At 40.7% G+C, this 22,799-nt stretch overlaps 1 protein-coding gene across 1 annotated transcript in view; it reads right to left on the bottom strand.

The window, feature by feature from the left end:
* The window catches only part of cttnbp2nlb (CTTNBP2 N-terminal like b), a 49,137-nt gene that overhangs the window by 21,061 nt on the left and 5,277 nt on the right, over window positions 1-22,799 (bottom strand).

Genomic DNA, 22,799 nt, shown 5'->3' with positions numbered 1-22,799 from the left:
TTGCTGAATTCTGCATGCAGTCTCTCAATAATGTGTTTGTCTCATTTTGTGAATTATTGGTTAGTTAGTGGACCCCAGACCTCACAACCATAGAGGGAAATGAGTGCTAGAACTGATTGAAGCATTTTTAGCCAGATTCTGGGATGTGGAGTTCTATGTTATCCCTGGGTTTGGAAATGGTTGATCTCCCCCTCTAGGATGGAGAAGCTGACGTCATTAAAGTATATCGTTTCTATTGGGGGATATAGGTAGGACACAGGAGGACATTTTACTTTGTTGAGATAATGTCCCTATTAATTTCTAACCACATGTAAAATGCTCCTATTTTAATTAATTTTGGACTCATCTATACCAAATTAGAATATCCGCTGAGTCCCTTCCCTGTCTTACTGCTGGGACTAGTAGCTCTCTGTAACAAAGAGGGCCACAAGTGGGTCCATCTCTCTCTCTCTCTCTCTCCCTCTCTCTCTCTCTCTCTCTCGCCCCCTCAGGGCACCACTAGAGAGGCTGTATCTGAGGCCTCTTCCCTTACTGCATAAACAAAGAATGTGACCCTTTCAGCACGAGATTACAGGACGCACACAAAGACACTGTCTCAATACCTCAATCCCCTCTTATTGTGTGTGTGTGCGCTAAGGGGTTTAGGCTACTTTGTCTTGCTAAAGAGAAAACAGAGTTCCTGAGTAATGTTTAGCCAGGGCTGAATCTGATGTGTGTGTATATTTGTGTGTGTGTGTGTGTGTATGTAAGTGTGTGTGTGTGTGTATATATGTGTGTATGCATGTGTGTGTGTGTGTGTGTGTGTGTGTGTGTGTGTATGTGTGTGTATATGTATGTATGTGTGTGTATGTGTGTGTGTGAGGGTCTAGCCTTGGGCATGGTGCTGTGTGTGTGGGAACAAAGAGGAGGGATAGTAGAGAGGCTGGGTTCCCACAGACTCTGAGGGTTGATTAGCAGAGTAATGACAGGCCATGAAGCCCTCTATGAAAGGGCACAGTTTGTTATTACCCTACAAGGCTCAACCCATAGATATGGAACACCACAGTCGTCAGTTCTCATCAGGCGGAGAGGAGCAGAATAGTTAGAGGGTGGTTAAGACATAATTATTATATTGTCTATGGCTCAACCATCCACTTACTATTCTTCTCTACTCTGCCCAGCCTAATGACAACCATGAGTCTGTCCCCAATGGTTTACACCTAGTAAATCCCCTCAGTAAATCAGTTGAGCCCTGAGACATAACAACACATCCTCCATGCTGTCAGGAGCCGCGGAATCCAGTTTCTTCATAATGACTGTCACCCAATTGGCTCAGCAGCTGGCATGGGTACCATTACGGCTCTGCACAGGCAGTACAGTCTCCTGTTACGGGAATACAGTCTATATTCTCCTCTGTCCCTCTCAGAGAATGGCTACTGACTGAGAGGGCATTGTGCACGTGTGTGTGTGAGTGTCTGTACACACATGCCTGTGTGCCTGTACGTGAGGTTTCTGTGGTAACGTCTCCAGTATGGAACCTCAAAGAGGAGTGGCCGATCCACTGGCTTTGCAGGGGGTTCTGGGAAAAGCGAGCAGCCCTAGTGAAATAATCTGCTTTTCGGCGGAACACAAAGACACTCAAAGCCCCAGGACCAGGCATATTAAATAGTAAAGCCTCCCCATAGAGCTAAACCCTCAGCCAAGATATCTAGGAGATCCACAGAAATTCCCAAATGTCTGTAGAGATGATAGTAGGTGGCAAACTATTGCTGTAACAGGTGAAAAGGTTGAGCGACATTAGAGCGACAATGGGAGAGAGAGAAAGAGAGGGGAGGGAAGAGAGAGGGAGAGAGCGAAAGATGACAGAGAGCAGTTACTATGCAGAAGAGAAACATTCCCATCACCAGTTACTATACAGAAGAGAAACATCCCCCTCACCAGTTACTATACAGAAGAGAAACATCCCCCTCACCAGTTACTATACAGAAGAGAAACATCCCCCTCACCAGTTACTATACAGAAGAGAAACATCCCCCTCACCAGTTACTATACAGAAGAGAAACATCCCCCTCACCAGTTACTCTGCAGGGGAGAAAAATCCCCCTCACCAGTTACTATACAGAAGATAAACATCCCCCTCACCAGTTACTCTACAGGGGAGAAACATCCCCCTCACCAGTTACTATACAGAAGAGAAACATCCCCCTCACCAGTTACTCTGCAGGGGAGAAAAATCCCTCTCACCAGTTACTATACAGAAGAGAAACATCCCCCTCACCAGTTACTCTGCAGGAGAGAAACATCCCCCTCACCAGTTACTCTGCAGGGGAGAAAAATCCCCCTCACCAGTTACTATACAGAAGAGAAACATTCCCCTCACCAGTTACTATACAGAAGAGAAACATCCCCCTCACCAGTTACTCTGCAGGGGAGAAAAATCCCCCTCACCAGTTACTATACAGAAGAGAAACATCCCCCTCACCAGTTACTCTGCAGGGGAGAAAAATCCCCCTCACCAGTTACTATACAGAAGAGAAACATTCCCCTCACCAGATACTATACAGAAGAGAAACATCCCCCTCACCAGTTACTCTGCAGGAGAAGAGAAACATCCCCATCACCAGTTACTCTGCAGGAGAGAAACATCCCCCTCACCAGTTACTCTGCAGGAGAAGAGAAACATCCCCCTCACCAGTTACTCTGCAGGAGAAGAGAAACATCCCCTCACCAGTTACTCTGCAGGAGAAGAGAAACATCCCCCTCACCAGTTACTCTGCAGGAGGAGAGAAACATCCTCCTCACCAGTTACTCTGCAGGAGAAGAGAAACATCCCCCTCACCAGTTACTCTGCAGGAGAAGAGAAACATCCCCCTCACCAGTTACTCTGCAGGAGAAGAGAAACATCCCCCTCACCAGTTACTCTGCAGGGGAGAAAAATCCCCCTCACCAGTTACTATACAGAAGAGAAACATCCCCCTCACCAGTTACTCTGCAGGGGAGAAAAATCCCCCTCACCAGTTACTATACAGAAGAGAAACATTCCCCTCACCAGATACTATACAGAAGAGAAACATCCCCCTCACCAGTTACTCTGCAGGAGAAGAGAAACATCCCCATCACCAGTTACTCTGCAGGAGAGAAACATCCCCCTCACCAGTTACTCTGCAGGAGAAGAGAAACATCCCCCTCACCAGTTACTCTGCAGGAGAAGAGAAACATCCCCCTCACCAGTTACTCTGCAGGAGAAGAGAAACATCCCCCTCACCAGTTACTCTGCAGGAGGAGAGAAACATCCTCCTCACCAGTTACTCTGCAGGAGAAGAGAAACATCCCCCTCACCAGTTACTCTGCAGGAGAAGAGAAACATCCCCCTCACCAGTTACTCTGCAGGAGAAGAGAAACATCCCCCTCACCAGTTACTCTGCAGGAGAAGAGAAACATCCCCTTCACCAGTTACTCTGCAGGAGGAGAGAAACATCCTCCTCACCAGTTACTCTGCAGGAGGAGAGAAACATCCTCCTCACCAGTTACTCTGCAGGAGAAGAGAAACATCGCCATCACCCGTTGTTACTCTGCAGGAGAAGAGAAACATCCCCCTCACCAGTTACTCTGCAGGAGAAGAGAAACATCCCCATCACCAGTTACTCTGCATTAGATTCACATCCCCTCTACTTGCTGAGGCCAAGCATGCCCGATTTCACTAACTCCAGGCAGTGTAGACTTCCAGTCACATTCACTGGCAGACATAGATCCCCAATCCCCTGCTAGTCTAGGCAGGCATCTCTCCTCTCTTCCACCCCTTCAGTCCCTCTGTCTCTGAGTCAGACAGGCTGCCCTGAACAGTCCTGCTCCCTGGTTTGATCAGTTGTGTTCTAGTTCTGTGACTGAGGAGAAAAGAGAAGGACGTCGCATTAATCTGTGCATCTTTAAACCAACTTTAGCCAGCGCTGCCTTCATCCCTACTATTGATGACATCATCAGCACCCCCCTGTCCCGCCCAACTAATCTTGGTCATTTCATGTCAACCCTCCCAGAATTCCATTCTTGCACGGTGCTGCCAGCTCTGATGCGGAATGCTACATGTTTTCCATACCTGAACTCAAGTCAGGTCATTAACACAGTCCTCTTCCCAACCTGTGACTGTTGCTAGGGAAACATCTGCAAAATACCATCAACTCCCAACACAGTCTATCTACATGTCTATGTGGACACACTAATGCATGATGAATGCACTGGCCAGGATAGTATGGAATGTAAACTAATGAGAACTATTCTTCTGATTGAGCTGCAGGAGTACTCAGGTTCCATGTGGGCTACAGGGAAATGCAACCTGATCTCTAAAACACATTCAGCTTCCTCAGTGTGGAAAAGCTTCAGTTTCAGAACACAGTGGGGTTGGTGGTGTGTGTGTGTGTGTGTGTTTGGAAGTCACCTACACCATTCAGGGGACTTCCTCCTGAGATTTTGGGTTCAAGTGAAAACCGGGGAATCATTAAGAACACTACACCAACACAAAGCAAAGTACTGTCACAGCCAATGACAACACAGCAGCGGAATGTGACACAACAGCTAGACGTCCTTACACACCTACAGCATGGGCCGTGACAGGGGCTTTACAAACATGTGTCTTGCATTCAGAGCAGTGAGTGTACGTGTCTGTGTGTGCTTGTTTGTGTGCTTGACTTTTTGTGTGTGTGTGTGTGTGTGTGAGAAATGACGTGTGATAGAATTGTCCTCCACTGCTCACTCCCCCACACACATAGAGATAAGAGAATAGACAATAAACAAAGCTTTAGTTTATGGGGTTTCCACTGCAGCCAGACACTAATGTTTAACTAGCACCATGTCTCCATGTCTAATAAACTAATGTTTAACTATCACCATGTCTCCATGTCTAATACACTAATGTTTAACTATCACCATGTCTCCATGTCTAATACACTAATATATCTATCACCATGTCTCCATCTCTAATACACTAATATATCTATCACCATGTCTCCATCTCTAATACACTAATATATCTATCACCATGTCTCCATGTCTAATACACTAATGTTTAACTAGCACCATGTCTCCATCTCTAATACACTAATGTATAACTAGCACCATGTCTCCATCTCTAATACACTAATATATCTATCACCATGTCTCCATCTCTAATACACTAATGTTTAGCTATCACCATCTCTAATACACTAATATATCTATCACCATGTCTCCATCTCTAATACACTAATGTTTAACTAGCACCATGTCTCCATCTCTAATACACTAATGTATAACTAGCACCATGTCTCCATCTCTAATACACTAATATATCTATCACCATGTCTCCATGTCTAATACACTAGTGTTTAGCTATCACCATCTCTAATACACTAATATATATATCACCATGTCTCCATCTCTAATACACTAATGTTTAACTATCACCATGTCTCCATGTCTAATACACTAATGTTTAACTATCACCATGTCTCCATCTCTAATACACTAATGTTTAACTATCACCATGTCTCCATCTCTAATACACTAATATATCTATCACCATGTCTCCATCTCTAATACACTAATATATCTATCACCATGTCTCCATCTCTAATACACTAATATATCTATCACCATGTCTCCATCTCTAATACACTAATGTTTAGCTATCACCATCTCTAATACACTAATATATCTATCACCATGTCTCCATCTCTAATACACTAATGTTTAACTAGCACCTCTCTAATACACATGTCTCCATCTCTAATACACTAATGTATAACTAGCACCATGTCTCCATCTCTAATACACTAATATATCTATCACCATGTCTCCATGTCTAATACACTAGTGTTTAGCTATCACCATCTCTAATACACTAATATATCTATCACCATGTCTCCATCTCTAATACACTAATGTTTAACTATCACCATGTCTCCATGTCTAATACACTAATGTTTAACTATCACCATGTCTCCATCTCTAATACACTAATGTTTAGCTATCACCATCTCTAATACACTAATATATCTATCACCATGTCTCCATCTCTAATACACTAATGTTTAACTAGCACCATGTCTCCATCTCTAATACACTAATGTATAACTAGCACCATGTCTCCATCTCTAATACACTAATATATCTATCACCATGTCTCCATGTCTAATACACTAGTGTTTAGCTATCACCATCTCTAATACACTAATATATCTATCACCATGTCTCCATCTCTAATACACTAATGTTTAACTATCACCATGTCTCCATGTCTAATACACTAATGTTTAACTATCACCATGTCTCCATCTCTAATACACTAATGTTTAACTATCACCATGTCTCCATCTCTAATACACTAATATATCTATCACCATGTCTCCATCTCTAATACACTAATATATCTATCACCATGTCTCCATCTCTAATACACTAATATATCTATCACCATGTCTCCATCTCTAATACACTAATATATCTATCACCATGTCTCCATGTCTAATACACTAATGTTTAACTAGCACCATGTCTCCATCTCTAATACACTAATGTATAACTAGCACCATGTCTCCATCTCTAATACACTAATGTTTAGCTATCACCATCTCTAATACACTAATATATCTATCACCATGTCTCCATCTCTAATACACTAATGTTTAACTAGCACCATGTCTCCATCTCTAATACACTAATGTATAACTAGCACCATGTCTCCATCTCTAATACACTAATATATCTATCACCATGTCTCCATGTCTAATACACTAGTGTTTAGCTATCACCATCTCTAATACACTAATATATCTATCACCATGTCTCCATCTCTAATACACTAATGTTTAACTATCACCATGTCTCCATGTCTAATACACTAATGTTTAACTATCACCATGTCTCCATCTCTAATACACTAATGTTTAACTATCACCATGTCTCCATCTCTAATACACTAATATATCTATCACCATGTCTCCATCTCTAATACACTAATATATCTATCACCATATCTCCATCTCTAATACACTAATATATCGATCACCATGTCTCCATCTCTAATACACTAATGTTTAACTATCACCATGTCTCCATCTCTAATACACTAATATATCTATCACCATGTCTCCATCTCTAATACACTAATATATCTATCACCATGTCTCCATGTCTAATACACTAATGTTTAACTAGCACCATGTCTCCATCTCTAATACACTAATGTATAACTAGAACCATGTCTCCATCTCTAATACACTAATATATCTATCACCATGTCTCCATCTCTAATACACTAATGTTTAGCTATCACCATCTCTAATACACTAATATATCTATCACCATGTCTCCATCTCTAATACACTAATGTTTAACTAGCACCATGTCTCCATCTCTAATACACTAATGTATAACTAGCACCATGTCTCCATCTCTAATACACTAATATATCTATCACCATGTCTCCATCTCTAATACACTAATATATCTATCACCATGTCTCCATCTCTAATACACTAATATATCTATCACCATGTCTCCATGTCTAATACACTAATGTTTAACTATCACCATGTCTCCATGTCTAATACACTAATGTTTAACTATCACCATCTCTCATACACTAATGTATAACTAGCACCATGTCTCCATCTCTAATACACTAATATATCTATCACCATGTCTCCATGTCTAATACACTAGTGTTTAGCTATCACCATCTCTAATACACTAATATATCTATCACCATGTCTCCATGTCTAATACACTAGTGTTTAGCTATCACCATCTCTAATACACTAATGTTTAACTATCACCATCTCTAATACACTAATATATCTATCACCATGTCTCCATCTCTAATACACTAATGTTTAACTAGCACCATGTCTCCATCTCTAATACACTAATGTATAACTAGCACCATGTCTCCATCTCTAATACACTAATGTATAACTAGCACCATGTCTCCATCTCTAATACACTAATATATCTATCACCATGTCTCCATCTCTAATACACTAATATATCTATCACCATGTCTCCATGTCTAATACACTAATGTTTAACTATCACCATGTCTCCATCTCTAATACACTAATGTTTAACTATCACCATGTCTCCATGTCTAATACACTAATGTTTAACTATCACCATCTCTAATACACTAATGTATAACTAGCACCATGTCTCCATCTCTAATACACTAATATATCTATCACCATGTCTCCATGTCTAATACACTAGTGTTTAGCTATCACCATCTCTAATACACTAATATATCTATCACCATGTCTCCATGTCTAATACACTAGTGTTTAGCTATCACCATCTCTAATACACTAATGTATAACTAGCACCATGTCTCCATCTCTAATACACTAATATATCTATCACCATGTCTCCATGTCTAATACACTAGTGTTTAGCTATCTCCATCTCTAATACACTAATATATCTATCACCATGTCTCCATCTCTAATACACTAATATATCTATCACCATATCTCCATCTCTAATACACTAATATATCTATCACCATGTCTCCATCTCTAATACACTAATATATCTATCACCATGTCTCCATGTCTAATACACTAATGTTTAACTAGCACCATGTCTCCATCTCTAATACACTAATGTATAACTAGCACCATGTCTCCATCTCTAATACACTAATATATCTATCACCATGTCTCCATCTCTAATACACTAATGTTTAGCTATCACCATCTCTAATACACTAATATATCTATCACCATGTCTCCATCTCTAATACACTAATGTTTAACTAGCACCATGTCTCCATCTCTAATACACTAATGTATAACTAGCACCATGTCTCCATCTCTAATACACTAATATATCTATCACCATGTCTCCATCTCTAATACACTAATATATCTATCACCATGTCTCCATCTCTAATACACTAATATATCTATCACCATGTCTCCATGTCTAATACACTAATGTTTAACTATCACCATGTCTCCATGTCTAATACACTAATGTTTAACTATCACCATCTCTAATACACTAATGTATAACTAGCACCATGTCTCCATCTCTAATACACTAATATATCTATCACCATGTCTCCATGTCTAATACACTAGTGTTTAGCTATCACCATCTCTAATACACTAATGTTTAACTATCACCATCTCTAATACACTAATATATCTATCTCCATGTCTAATACACTAGTGTTTAACTATCACCATGTCTCCATCTCTAATACACTAATGTTTAACTATCACCATGTCTCCATCTCTAATACACTAATGTATAACTAGCACCATGTCTCCATCTCTAATACACTAATATATATATCACCATGTCTCCATGTCTAATACACTAATATATCTATCACCATGTCTCCATGTCTAATACACTAATGTTTAACTATCACCATGTCTCCATCTCTAATACACTAATGTTTAACTATCACCATGTCTCCATGTCTAATACACTAATGTTTAACTATCACCATCTCTAATACACTAATGTATAACTAGCACCATGTCTCCATCTCTAATACACTAATATATCTATCACCATGTCTCCATGTCTAATACACTAGTGTTTAGCTATCACCATCTCTAATACACTAATGTTTAACTATCACCATCTCTAATACACTAATATATCTATCTCCATGTCTAATACACTAGTGTTTAACTATCACCATGTCTCCATCTCTAATACACTAATGTTTAACTATCACCATGTCTCCATCTCTAATACACTAATGTATAACTAGCACCATGTCTCCATCTCTAATACACTAATATATCTATCACCATGTCTCCATGTCTAATACACTAATATATCTATCACCATGTCTCCATCTCTAATACACTAATGTTTAACTATCACCATCTCCAATACACTAATATATCTATCACCATGTCTCCATCTCTAATACACTAATGTATAACTAGCACCATGTCTCCATCTCTAATACACTAATATATCTATCACCATGTCTCCATGTCTAATACACTAGTGTTTAGCTATCACCATCTCTAATACACTAATATATCGATCACCATGTCTCCATCTCTAATACACTAATATATCTATCACCATGTCTCCATGTCTAATACACTAATGTATAACTAGCACCATGTCTCCATGTCTAATACACTAATGTTTAGCTATCACCATCTCTAATACACTAATATATCTATCACCATGTCTCCATCTCTAATACACTAATGTTTAACTAGCACCATGTCTCCATCTCTAATACACTAATGTATAACTAGCACCATGTCTCCATCTCTAATACACTAATGTATAACTAGCACCATGTCTCCATCTCTAATACACTAATATATCTATCACCATGTCTCCATCTCTAATACACTAATATATCTATCACCATGTCTCCATGTCTAATACACTAATGTTTAACTATCACCATGTCTCCATCTCTAATACACTAATGTTTAACTATCACCATGTCTCCATGTCTAATACACTAATGTTTAACTATCACCATCTCTAATACACTAATGTATAACTAGCACCATGTCTCCATCTCTAATACACTAATATATCTATCACCATGTCTCCATGTCTAATACACTAGTGTTTAGCTATCACCATCTCTAATACACTAATATATCTATCACCATGTCTCCATGTCTAATACACTAGTGTTTAGCTATCACCATCTCTAATACACTAATATATCTATCACCATGTCTCCATGTCTAATACACTAGTGTTTAGCTATCACCATCTCTAATACACTAATATATCTATCACCATGTCTCCATGTCTAATACACTAGTGTTTAACTATCACCATGTCTCCATCTCTAATACACTAATGTTTAACTATCACCATGTCTCCATCTCTAATACACTAATGTTTAACTATCACCATGTCTCCATCTCTAATACACTAATGTATAACTAGCACCATGTCTCCATCTCTAATACACTAATATATCTATCACCATGTCTCCATGTCTAATACACTAATATATCTATCACCATGTCTCCATGTCTAATACACTAATGTTTAACTATCACCATGTCTCCATCTCTAATACACTAATGTTTAACTATCACCATCTCTAATACACTAATATATCTATCACCATGTCTCCATCTCTAATACACTAATGTATAACTAGCACCATGTCTCCATCTCTAATACACTAATATATCTATCACCATGTCTCCATGTCTAATACACTAGTGTTTAGCTATCACCATCTCTAATACACTAATATATCTATCACCATGTCTCCATCTCTAATACACTAATATATCTATCACCATGTCTCCATGTCTAATACACTAATGTATAACTAGCACCATGTCTCCATCTCTAATACACTAATATATCTATCACCATGTCTCCATCTCTAATACACTAATGTTTAACTATCACCATGTCTCCATCTCTAATACACTAATGTTTAACTATCACCATGTCTCCATCTCTAAAACACTAATATATCTATCACCATGTCTCCATGTCTAATACACTAATGTATAACTAGCACCATGTCTCCATCTCTAATACACTAATATATCTATCACCATGTCTCCATCTCTAATACACTAATATATCTATCACCATGTCTCCATCTCTAATACACTAATGTTTAACTATCACCATGTCTCCATCTCTAATACACTAATGTTTAACTATCACCATGTCTCCAGCACAGAGAGAGAGGAATGTGTAGACGGAAACTGTTCCCGTTTCACATGTTATGTTTACACCACCGCCCAACAGGCCATAGTTAACTGTTAACCTCTCTGGATGCTCCCTTGTGAGTTGATAAGCCCCACCTAAAACTCAGAACACTGGCACATGCCTGCAGGGCTTAAAGCTGGACAGAATGGAGCCAGCCAGCCAACCAGCCAGCCAGCCAGCCAGCCAGCCAGCCAGCCAGCCAGCCAGCCAGCCAGCCAGCCAGCCAGCCAGCCAGCCAACCAACCAGCCAGCCAACCAGCCAGCCAGCCAGCCAGCCAGCCAGCCAACCAGCCAGCCAGTCAACCAGCCAACCAGCCAGCCAACCAGCCAGCCAGCCAACCAGCCAACCAACCCACCCGCTGCACACCCAAAAACCCGCCCGCGCACGCACGCACGCACACACAGCCAATCCCTCTAAGGTCTGATAAGGTGGTGATTGTTCTAATCTAAATCAGGCTGTTGTTTTGGCTCTGTGTGTCGTTTGTCCACCTCCTCAATCACTGGTTTATCCTAACAGTGTAAATATCCACCCACCCTGTCACCACCCTTAAGATATCACAGTACAATATTTATCTACACACCAAACACAATACCTACAGGTCTATTCAATACAATATCATATTATATACACAATCTCTGGTCATGCAGGCAGTCTTCACTGTGCAGACCTGTTTCTGCTTGGAGAGTGTCACAACAGACAGGGGGAGAAACACATTAACCATTACACACACACACGCACAAACACACACACACACACACACACACACACACACACACACACACACACACACACACACACACACACACACACACACACACACACACACACACACACACACACACATGCACAAACACTTTCTCAAGTATGGTTTTGTTATACATATATATGTGTGTGTGTGTGTGTGTGTAAGTTTGTGTAAGTTTGTGCACATTTGTGCATATGTGTGTGACTGTGCACTCCTACATTGGCATTACAATAACATCAGGGACTTTGATGTCGTCTTAACAGATTCAGGTCAAGGAGCTTTTACCCATCAGCCTTCAGGGAGTTGAATCAGTAGCTGGTGGATTCAACAAAGCAGCTGTCTTGGCCCTACTGTTCTCTATTGTAACTAATGATTTACCTCTAGCATTAATAAAGCCTGTGTGTCTATGTACGCTGATGATTCAACATTATACACGTCAGCTGGCACAGCTAGTGAAATCACTGCAACCCTAAACGAAGAGTTTTGGAACAGGTAGCTCGTAATAAACCAGAGTAGAGATTGATTGCATTAATTCTTACTTTAAAACAATATATTATTGTGTTAGAAATTCCACATTGTCCGAATAATAACCTTACATATAGCTCTGACAGACATACTTACCCCACCAGACATGCCACCAGGGGTCTCTTCGCAGTACCTAAATCCAAAACGAATTCAAGGCAAAGCACAGAATTACAGTGCCTTCATAAACTTTTCAGACCCCTTGACTTTTTCTACATTTTGTTATGATGCAGCCTTATTCTAAAATGGATTATAATTAAAAATAAATCCTCAGCAATCTACACACAATACCCCACCATGTGAAAACAGGCTTTTAGAAATTTTTGCAAATGTATTAAAAATAAAAAACAGAAATACCATATTTACATAACTATTCAGACCCTTAGCTATGAGACTTGAATTTGAGCTCAGGTGCATCCTGTTCCCGGTAATCATCCTTAAGATGTTTATATAACTTGATTGGAGTCAACCTGTGGTAAATTGAATTGATTGGACATGATTTGGAAAGGCACACAGTCTATATAAGATCCCACAGTTGATAGTGCATGTCAGAGCAAAAACCAAGCCATGAGGTCAAAAAGGAATTGCCTGTAGAGCTCTGAGACAGAATTGTGTCGAGGCACAGATCTGGGGAAGGGTACCAAAACATGTCAGCAGCATTGAAGGTCCCCAATAACACAGTGGCCTCCATTCTTAAATGGAAGAAGTTAGGAAACACCAAGACTCTTCCTAGAGCTGGCCACCCGCCCAAATTGAGCAATCGGGGGAGAAGGGCCTTGGTCAGAGAGTTCCTCTGTGGAGATGGGAGAATCTTCCAGAAGGACAACCATCTCTGCAGCACTCCACCAATCAGGCCTTTATGATAGAGTGGCCAGACGGAAGCCACTCCTCAGTAAAAGGCACATGACAGCCTGCTTGGAGTTTGCCAAAAGACACCTAAAGTCTCGTAGACCATGAAAAACAAGATTCTCTGGTCTAATGAAACCAAGATTGAACTCTTTAGCCTGAATGCCAAGTCTCACTTCTGGAGGAAACCTGGCACCATCCCTATGGTGAAGCATGGTGGGGGCAGCATCATGCTGTGGGGCTTTTTTTCAGCGGCTTGGACTGGGAGACTAGTCGGGATCGAGGCAAAGATGAACAGAGCAAAGTACAGAGAGATCCTTGATGAAAACCTGCTCCAGAGCGCTCAGGACCTCAGACTGGGGCAAAGGTTCATCTTCCAACAGGACAACGACCCAAAGCACACAGCCAAGAAAACACAGGAGTGGCTTCGGGACAAGTCTCTGAATGTCCTTGAGTGGCCCACCTAGAGCCCAGACTTGAAACGGATCAAACGCTCCCCATCCAACCTGACAGAGCTTGAGAGGATCTGCAGAGAGGAATTGGAGAAACTCCACAAATACAGGTGTACCGAGCTTGTAGCGTCATAACCAAGAAGACTCAAGGCTGTAATCTTTGCCAAGGGTGCTTCAACAAAGTACTGAGTAAAGGGTCTGAATACTGATTTTTTATTTTTAACACATTTGCAAAAACTTCTAAAAACCTGTTTTTACTTTGTCATTATGGGGTATTGTGAGTAGATTGACAAGGAAAAATAAACATTTAATTTAATCAATTTTAGAATAAGGCTGTAACGTAACAACATTTGGAAAAAGTCAAGGGGTCTGAATACTTTCTGAATGCTTTCCATTTAAAATTACTCAAGCAAACAGCCAAATTATCTTTCAAAAATCAATGAAACAACACCTGCCAACACAATGCCTCTCCCCTACCTGACCTAGTTAACTTAGTTAAGGCATATGCATATGTAGTAATATATGTGTGTACGTCTGTAATGTGCATGTTCATGTGTTCCTAATGTACGTCAATTGTAAAATATTTAGTCTGTAATGTGTTTTTCGTTATATTTTGGACCCCAGTAAGACTAGCTGTCACCATTGGCGTCAGCTAATGAGAATCCCAATCAAATCTATATCTAAATCATGTCGTCATGGAAGATGGATAAGGCTTTGGACATAGTGGATGTTCTTTTGCAAGAATGGGCAACGCTGGTACTGATGGCCACTACGTGCACAGAAATTAATTCCGGCCCTTCACTAACACACTCGATTCAGCTGATCAACTTATCATGGTCATCAATTCAGCTGATCAATTTATCATGGTTATCAATTCAGCTGATTAACTTATCATGGTCATCAATTCAGCTGATTAACTTATCATGGTCATTGATTCAGCTGATTAACTTATCATGGTCATTGATTCAGCTGATCAACTTATCATGGTCATCAATTCAGCTGATCAACTTATCATGGTCATCAATTCAGCTGATTAACTTATCATGGTCATTGATTCAGCTGATCAACTTATCATGGTCATCAATTCAGCTGGACATGGTCATCAATTCAGCTGATTAACTTATCATGGTCATCAATTCAGCTGATCAACTTATCATGGTCATTGATTCAGCTGATTAACTTATCATGGTCATTGATTCAGCTGGACATGGTCATCAATTCAGCTGATCAACTTATCATGGTCATCAATTCAGCTGATCAACTTATCGTGGTCATCAATTCAGCTGAGTAACTTATCGTGGTCATCAATTCAGCTGATAAGCTTATCATGGTCATCAATTCAGCTGATCATCTTATCATGGTCATCAATTCAGCTGATTAACTTATCATGGTCATCAATTCAGCTGATTAACTTATCATGGTCATCAATTCAGCTGATCATCTTATCATGGTCATTGATTCAGCTGGACATGGTCATCAATTCAGCTGATCAACTTATCATGGTCATCAATTCAGCTGATCAACTTATCATGGTCATCAATTCAGCTGATCAACTTATCATGGTCATTGATTCAGCTGATCAGCTTATCATGGTCATCAATTCAGCTGATTAACTTATCGTGGTCATCAATTCAGCTGATAAGCTTATCATGGTCATCAATTCAGCTGATTAACTTATCATGGTCATTGATTCAGCTGATCAACTTATCATGGTCATCAATTCAGCTGATAAGCTTATCATGGTCATCAATTCAGCTGATTAACTTATCATGGTCATTGATTCAGCTGATCAACTTATCATGGTCATCAATTCAGCTGATCAACTTATCATGGTCATCAATTCAGCTGATTAACTTATCATGGTCATTGATTCAGCTGATCAACTTATCATGGTCATCAATTCAGCTGATCAACTTATCATGGTCATCAATTCAGCTGATTAACTTATCATGGTCATTGATTCAGCTGATCAACTTATCATGGTCATCAATTCAGCTGATCATCTTATCATGGTCATTGATTCAGCTGGACATGGTCATCAATTCAGCTGATCAACTTATCATGGTCATCAATTCAGCTGATCAACTTATCATGGTCATTGATTCAGCTGATCAGCTTATCATGGTCATCAATTCAGCTGATTAACTTATCGTGGTCATCAATTCAGCTGATAAGCTTATCATGGTCATCAATTCAGCTGATTAACTTATCATGGTCATTGATTCAGCTGATCAACTTATCATGGTCATCAATTCAGCTGATCAACTTATCATGGTCATCAATTCAGCTGATTAACTTATCATGGTCATCAATTCAGCTGATCAACTTATCATGGTCATCAATTCAGCTGATCAACTTATCATGGTCATTGATTCAGCTGATCAACTTATCATGGTCATCGATTCAGCTGATCAACTTATCATGGTCATCAATTCAGCTGATCAACTTATCATGGTCATCAATTCAGCTGATGAACTTATCATGGTCATTGATTCAGCTGATCAACTTATCATGGTCATCGATTCAGCTGATCAACTTATCATGGTCATCAATTCAGCTGAGTGATTAGGTCAATGCTATGTTAATGCCTGGTTGAAGCAGATTTCCCACCTGCGGTCTGTTTGAAGACACTCTCTATTAGGTCATAGTTTTAATGTTGTGTTATGAACTTCCTAATAAAACTGTCCATATTAGAAAAGAAACGTACAGCATGTACTCTTATCAGAACATTACAGACTGGTCTAGTTCTCATTGTTTACGAGGCCTGTGCAGAATGTCAGAGGGTAAAAATAGATGCTGTGTTTTAGGACTACAGGAAATTACATCAGCTGAGAAACAAAAGTGAACTTGGTGGGTGTGGAGGGTATGGTGGGTTGGAAACCACAACATTTAGAACAATACACAACCCGGTTTAATGGCCATAGCAGTGGTCCAGAACGACAAACAGTGGATTCTTCATCCTTCCAGTGTGTGGCCTGCATGACTAAGCCCGCACTAACTACTACACACTCACCACACAGGGAGAGCAAGACACTGTGTCTCTCCCCACTGCAGCTGGATTCTAATCACTCTAGACCAGGGGTGTCAAACTTATTCCACGGAGGGCCTATTGTCGGCTGTTTTTTTATATTTTTTATTAAGACCTAGACAACCAAATGAGGGGAGTTCCTTACTAATCATCAATCAAGTACAGGGGAGGAGCACAAACACGCAGACCCCCCCCCCCCTCTCTCTAGCTCTCTCTCTCTGTCTCTCTCCCCCCCTCTCTCTCTCTCTCTCTCCCCCCTCTCTCTCCCCCCTCTCTCCCCCTCTCTCTCTCTCTCCCTCTCTCTCTCCCCCTCTCTCCCCATCTCTCAATTCAGTTCAATTCAAAGGGCTTTATTGGCATGGGGAAACACATGTTTACATAAACAATGCAGTAAATAAGGTTCACGAGACATGGTCTTTCCAGGAACATCATTCCGTTTCACTTTTTGTTCTGATCATAATCACTGTCAAGGGCGTAGGAGCCGGGAAGTTGAAGTATAAAGTGTATGAATGTAAACATATTGTGCTTTTCTTTTCCATTGATTTAACATGCAACATGTGTAAAAAACACTTTTGGAAATAGAAGGATTTATATTCAGATGCAAAGTGGAAAGCAGCATCGTTCTTGTTTGTAACAATCTGTTGACTGCATTTGACCTAACAGAACAGTATGCAGACTTAAAGTGAATGTATCTGCGCTGTTTGAGTGACAGGGTGGGGATGAGGGAAGCATTCGCAAGAGGAGAAAAAGACTGAGTGTAACTATAAAAGTGGATGTTATATGCAGCTGAGTGGCATTTCAAAATATTGCGATATGGATATTAGACATGTAAATGTTGCAATTTTTATCATTATTCGATTAATCTTGCATCCCTATTTATCTGTGCAAGGTTTTATCTAACTAGCTAACGCTAGGTAGTTCTGGTTGTGTGAAAAACTGATAGTGAATGTTTTGAAGCCAAGAATATTTGCTAGCTACAGAATTACTTGCACAATCACTGTCTTAGTCTTCATCGCAGGGTCAGCAAGTTAACAACGGATGTGCAACCAGTCAAGAAGAGAAAAAAAGAGGACATAAGATTTTTTTTTCAAAGGAGCGTAATGTACTGTAAGATAGGTTTTTGGCAACTGCCCACACACCAGCCCTTCAGTGCTTTCAACTTAGATGACTCATGAAGGTGTGTTCCATGTGTTAGGACGTTGTGTGGTGCTATCATGATCATGGCAGGGTAGTGACAGACATGAACAGACAGAGGGGCAGAGAGGAAGAGAGAGAGAGAGGCCACAAACCAACGGGTAAGATAGTGAGAAGTGCCTCTCCAAGCCCATAGAGTTCAAAGTCTGATGATCTGTCATAGTTTGAATCAATCTGAATGATCATATATGATCTCTGATGAAATGATAGCAACTTAAGCCTAGAGAGTGTGTTGCATGTGTCTTCTAGCAGGAGAGAGCCATGATGATATTTTATTTTTGATAATTGTGTAGAGAGGAAATTGATTAATTTCAGATTTACCTTTCATGCCTACCTTTATAAAAAAGGATTAAAACAGTTTTGAACTGTGTATGTTGCTGGTTATTATTATATAACAATTACTAAAGTTGAAAATATGTACAGCAGCAGTAGTAACAACATTGGCGAAGTAAGAAAAATACTATTAAAGTCATCATATAGAGAAAGAGTACAAAATGGTTGCTAAATTGAATATGTCCACATATTATTATTTACATATAACAGTCACACTGGTTTCAGTACAGTATAAATGACCATGGCTCTAAGACTGAGTTGACTGTATCAGAGCAAGTGCACTTCTGTAAGGACTTCCTTCTTGTAAATTTGCCCATATGTAAGTTAAGAGTTGTCTGTATCCTTTTCTCAAGCATTTAAAACCTCTTATTTTTTATTTACAAAGATAAATCTGGGGGCATGCTCCTGGACACCCCACCCCCCCTCGAAGCAAAATGTGTCCCCGCCCCCAATGTCAGAGTCGCTCCTACGCCCCTGGTCACTGTCTCCACCTCTCTGTTAGTTCAGTCTGTTAGAAAGACAGTACATTCACTTAGGAGACACACCTTGACATAGACAATAGACAGGTGGAGATAACATACAGGAACAGGAATGTAGTTGTACCTGATAAGTTATATTCATAGGAAGGTCCCCTCTAGTGGTATTCACTCATACCAAATACCATTGGCTATTGCACAATCACCTGAAGATATATTGGATTCATTTTAGAATTAAATTAAAAGTCGTCTGTGTCATGAGGTTCCCATGAGGTTCCCTTGATGTCTTTGACCCCCCTATCTGTGTTTGTTAGAGTAGGAGTATGTTGAACTGATTTCTCTGGGCCATGAAAGAGTTAACAATAATACAGAGAGTGAATCAGGTTGTCCCCAGCAACGCACTGGCATCCCAAGAGCTCTTGAAAGAGAAAACATTCAATGGGGGTGAAGAACAAAGAGAAGGAGAGAAAGAGAGAGAGAAAGAAGGAGATAGGAGATCTGGCTCTCTGGAGAAGACAGGCTATGTTCCCACTGTCCACAAAATGAGGTGGAAACTGAGCTGCACTTCCTAACCTTCTGCCAAATGTATGACCATATTAGAGACACATATTTCCCTCAGATTACACAGATCCACAAATAATTAGAAAACAAACCCAATTTTGATAAACTCCCATATCTATTGGGTGAAATACCACAGTGTACCATCACAGCAGCAAGATGTGTGACCTGTTGCCACAAGAAAAGGGCAACCAGTGAAGAACAAACACCATTGTAAATACAACCTATATTTATTTATTTTCCCTTTTTTACTTTAACTATTTGCACAACGTTACAACCCTGTATATAGACATAATGTGACATAATGTGACATAATGTGACATAATGTGACATTTGAAGTGTCTCTATTCCCTTGGAACAATTGTTAGTGTAATGTTTACTGTTCAGTTTATTATTTCACTTTTGTTTATTATCCATTTCCCTTGCTTTGGCAATGTAAACATATGTTTCCCAGGCCAATAAAGCCCCTTAAATTGAACTGAGAGAGAGAGACAGAGCAAAAGAGAGCGAGAGAGAGAGAGAGAGAAAAGAGAGCGAGAGAGAGAGCAAGATAGAGAAAAATAGAAAAAGAGAGACAGAGAGAAAGAGTGATTGAGAGATATTGTACATTGCAAGGATATATTTAGAGAGCCAGAGCCAGAGAGATATAGCCCCAGCCAAGTCAGACCACAGCCAGAGAGATATAGCCCCAGCCAAGTCAGACCACAGCCAGAGAGATATAGCCCCAGCCAAGTCAGACCACAGCCGGAGAGTAGGCCTAGGCACTCCACTCATGCCCAGACATGGAGCTGGACACTGGGCAGAGAAGACTGGCATCTCCCTCTGGTATCTCAGCCTCCCAGACACAGAGCAGCCATACACAGAGCAGACAGGCCTAACATGGTCAAGTCAATGGAAGGACCTTTAGTAGCAACAATGGCAAGGGGACACAAGTGATTGGGCTTACAACACTTACTGTAAACACACAGAGCTCACACCGCCACAGGGGACCTCTAAATGGAAGTGTGTGTGTGTGTGTGTGTGTGTGTGTGTGTGTGTGTGTGTGTGTGTGTGTGTGTGTGTGTGCCACACACGCATGTGTGTGTTTATGTGTGTCTGGGTGGAAGGGGGTCTGTTGAGGGCAAGAGATCAGAGATCTGAAGAGACTCCCCATGAGTATATCTGTATGACCAGGCCAAGACATGAAGAGTAGAGAGGGAGAAGCAGAGACTGAGACAGAGAAAGAGGGTGTTTGAATGTGTTTTGGGATTAGGACTAACTCTGCACGGTCAGATCTGAACGACTGCCACTTCAGATCCATCTCAGTCTGGCATCGTCCGTCTGTCTGTCTGTCTGTCTGTCTGTCTGTCTGTCTGTCTGTCTGTCTGTCTGTCTGTCTGTCTGTCTGTCTGTCTGTCTGTCTGTCTGTCTGTCTGTCTGTCTGTCTCTCTCTCTGTCTCTCTCTCTCTCTCTCTCATAGGGCGTGGCCCTGCGCCTGAACACAGCTTTCTCAGAACAATCAGGATTAAATCATATTTTTTTTAAAACAGGCAAAGAGTTACATATAACATAGTTACAAGCTTATTATTAATTCAGCCCAGGGTCTCAGCTACACCCTACACAGTACTATTATGGTGTAAAGTCCATTACTAGTAGAGGAAGTAGTGACTAACACTGCACCTGGAGCTAACACCACTCCCTTTCTTCAATATCTCCTATCTGAGTCCTCTGTAGCTCAATTGGTACAGCATGGCACTTGTGGGTTCCATTCAGGGGACCACCCATATGTAAAATGTATGCACGCGTGACTGTAAGTCGCTTTGGATTAAAAGCATCTGCTAAATGGCATGTTATGTTATGTGAGTTTAAGTGTGTGAATGCGATGTGGCCAGCGGTTCTGGATGGGTGAGGGACTTCAGCTCGGCCTGATGACTAACAGCCATGCATGGATTTGTGAACATATTGACACAGTCACAGGTGCGGAAACAATAGAGGTTTACTGAGCTATTGGATTCTACATGGGGTGTGAATGTGAGTCAATAGCCAAGAAGAGCCTTTTTCTCATCAGGAAAATAAAGTGGGAATAAAATAGGCCGACACCACAGACAAACAGAGTGAATCGGCAACTGAGGACGGGTTTTGGGAGTCGAGCCACAATGGCATCTCTCCGTGGGAATAACATGCTCTGCCATTGTCTTTACAATTACAGGTCTGTTTCCTCACTTTCCTGTTGTTTCCCGAAGAGCTGGGATAACAATCACATTTCTACTCCTTACTGGAAATGAGTTATGTAACTCATCTTCTGTACAGTTTACAAGAAGGAAGCTAGTGGTCCCGTAAAGTCTAGTGTATTATGAGAAACAGAAGAGTACTCAGACATGGACACCATGGGCATTGGAAGAACATGAGAGCAAGGTTTAGAGCATTGGGGTGTAAGTGTGTACTATTGTATATTGTGTATATTCACTCTAACGGTTTGTGTAGGATGTTAGTGTGCGATGTCATTTTGAGGGTGTGTCGGGTAGGGTGTTAGTGTGTAGTGTGTACTCACCCTGAAGGTGTGACCGTGTCCTTTGAGTGTGTATTATGTAGGGTATGAGTGTTTAGGATGTTAGTGTGTAGGGTGTCAGTGTGTAGTGTGTCAGTGTGTAGGGTGTTAGTGTTTAGGGTGTCAGTGTGTAGGGTGTCAGTATGTAGGGTGTCAGTGTGTAGGGTGTCAGTGTGTAGTGTGTCAGTGTGTAGTGTGTAGGGTGTCCGTGTGTAGGGTGTCAGTGTGTAGTGTGTAGGGTGTCAGTGTGTAGGGTGTCAGTGTGTAGGGTGTCAGTATATAGGGTGTCAGTGTGTAGTGTGTTAGTGTGTAGGGTGTTAGTGTGTAGGGTGTCAGTGTGTAGGGTTTCAGTGTGTAGTGTGTTGTGTGTAGGGTGTCAGTGTGTAGGGTGTCAGTGTGTAGTGTGTAGTGTGTCAGTGTGTA

This window comes from Oncorhynchus nerka, linkage group LG20, assembly GCF_034236695.1.
Source record: "Oncorhynchus nerka isolate Pitt River linkage group LG20, Oner_Uvic_2.0, whole genome shotgun sequence".
NCBI classification, from domain to species: Eukaryota; Metazoa; Chordata; class Actinopteri; order Salmoniformes; family Salmonidae; genus Oncorhynchus; species Oncorhynchus nerka.
The sequence above is the reverse complement of the archived record's forward strand: the minus strand, read 5'-3'. Positions and strand labels throughout refer to the sequence as shown.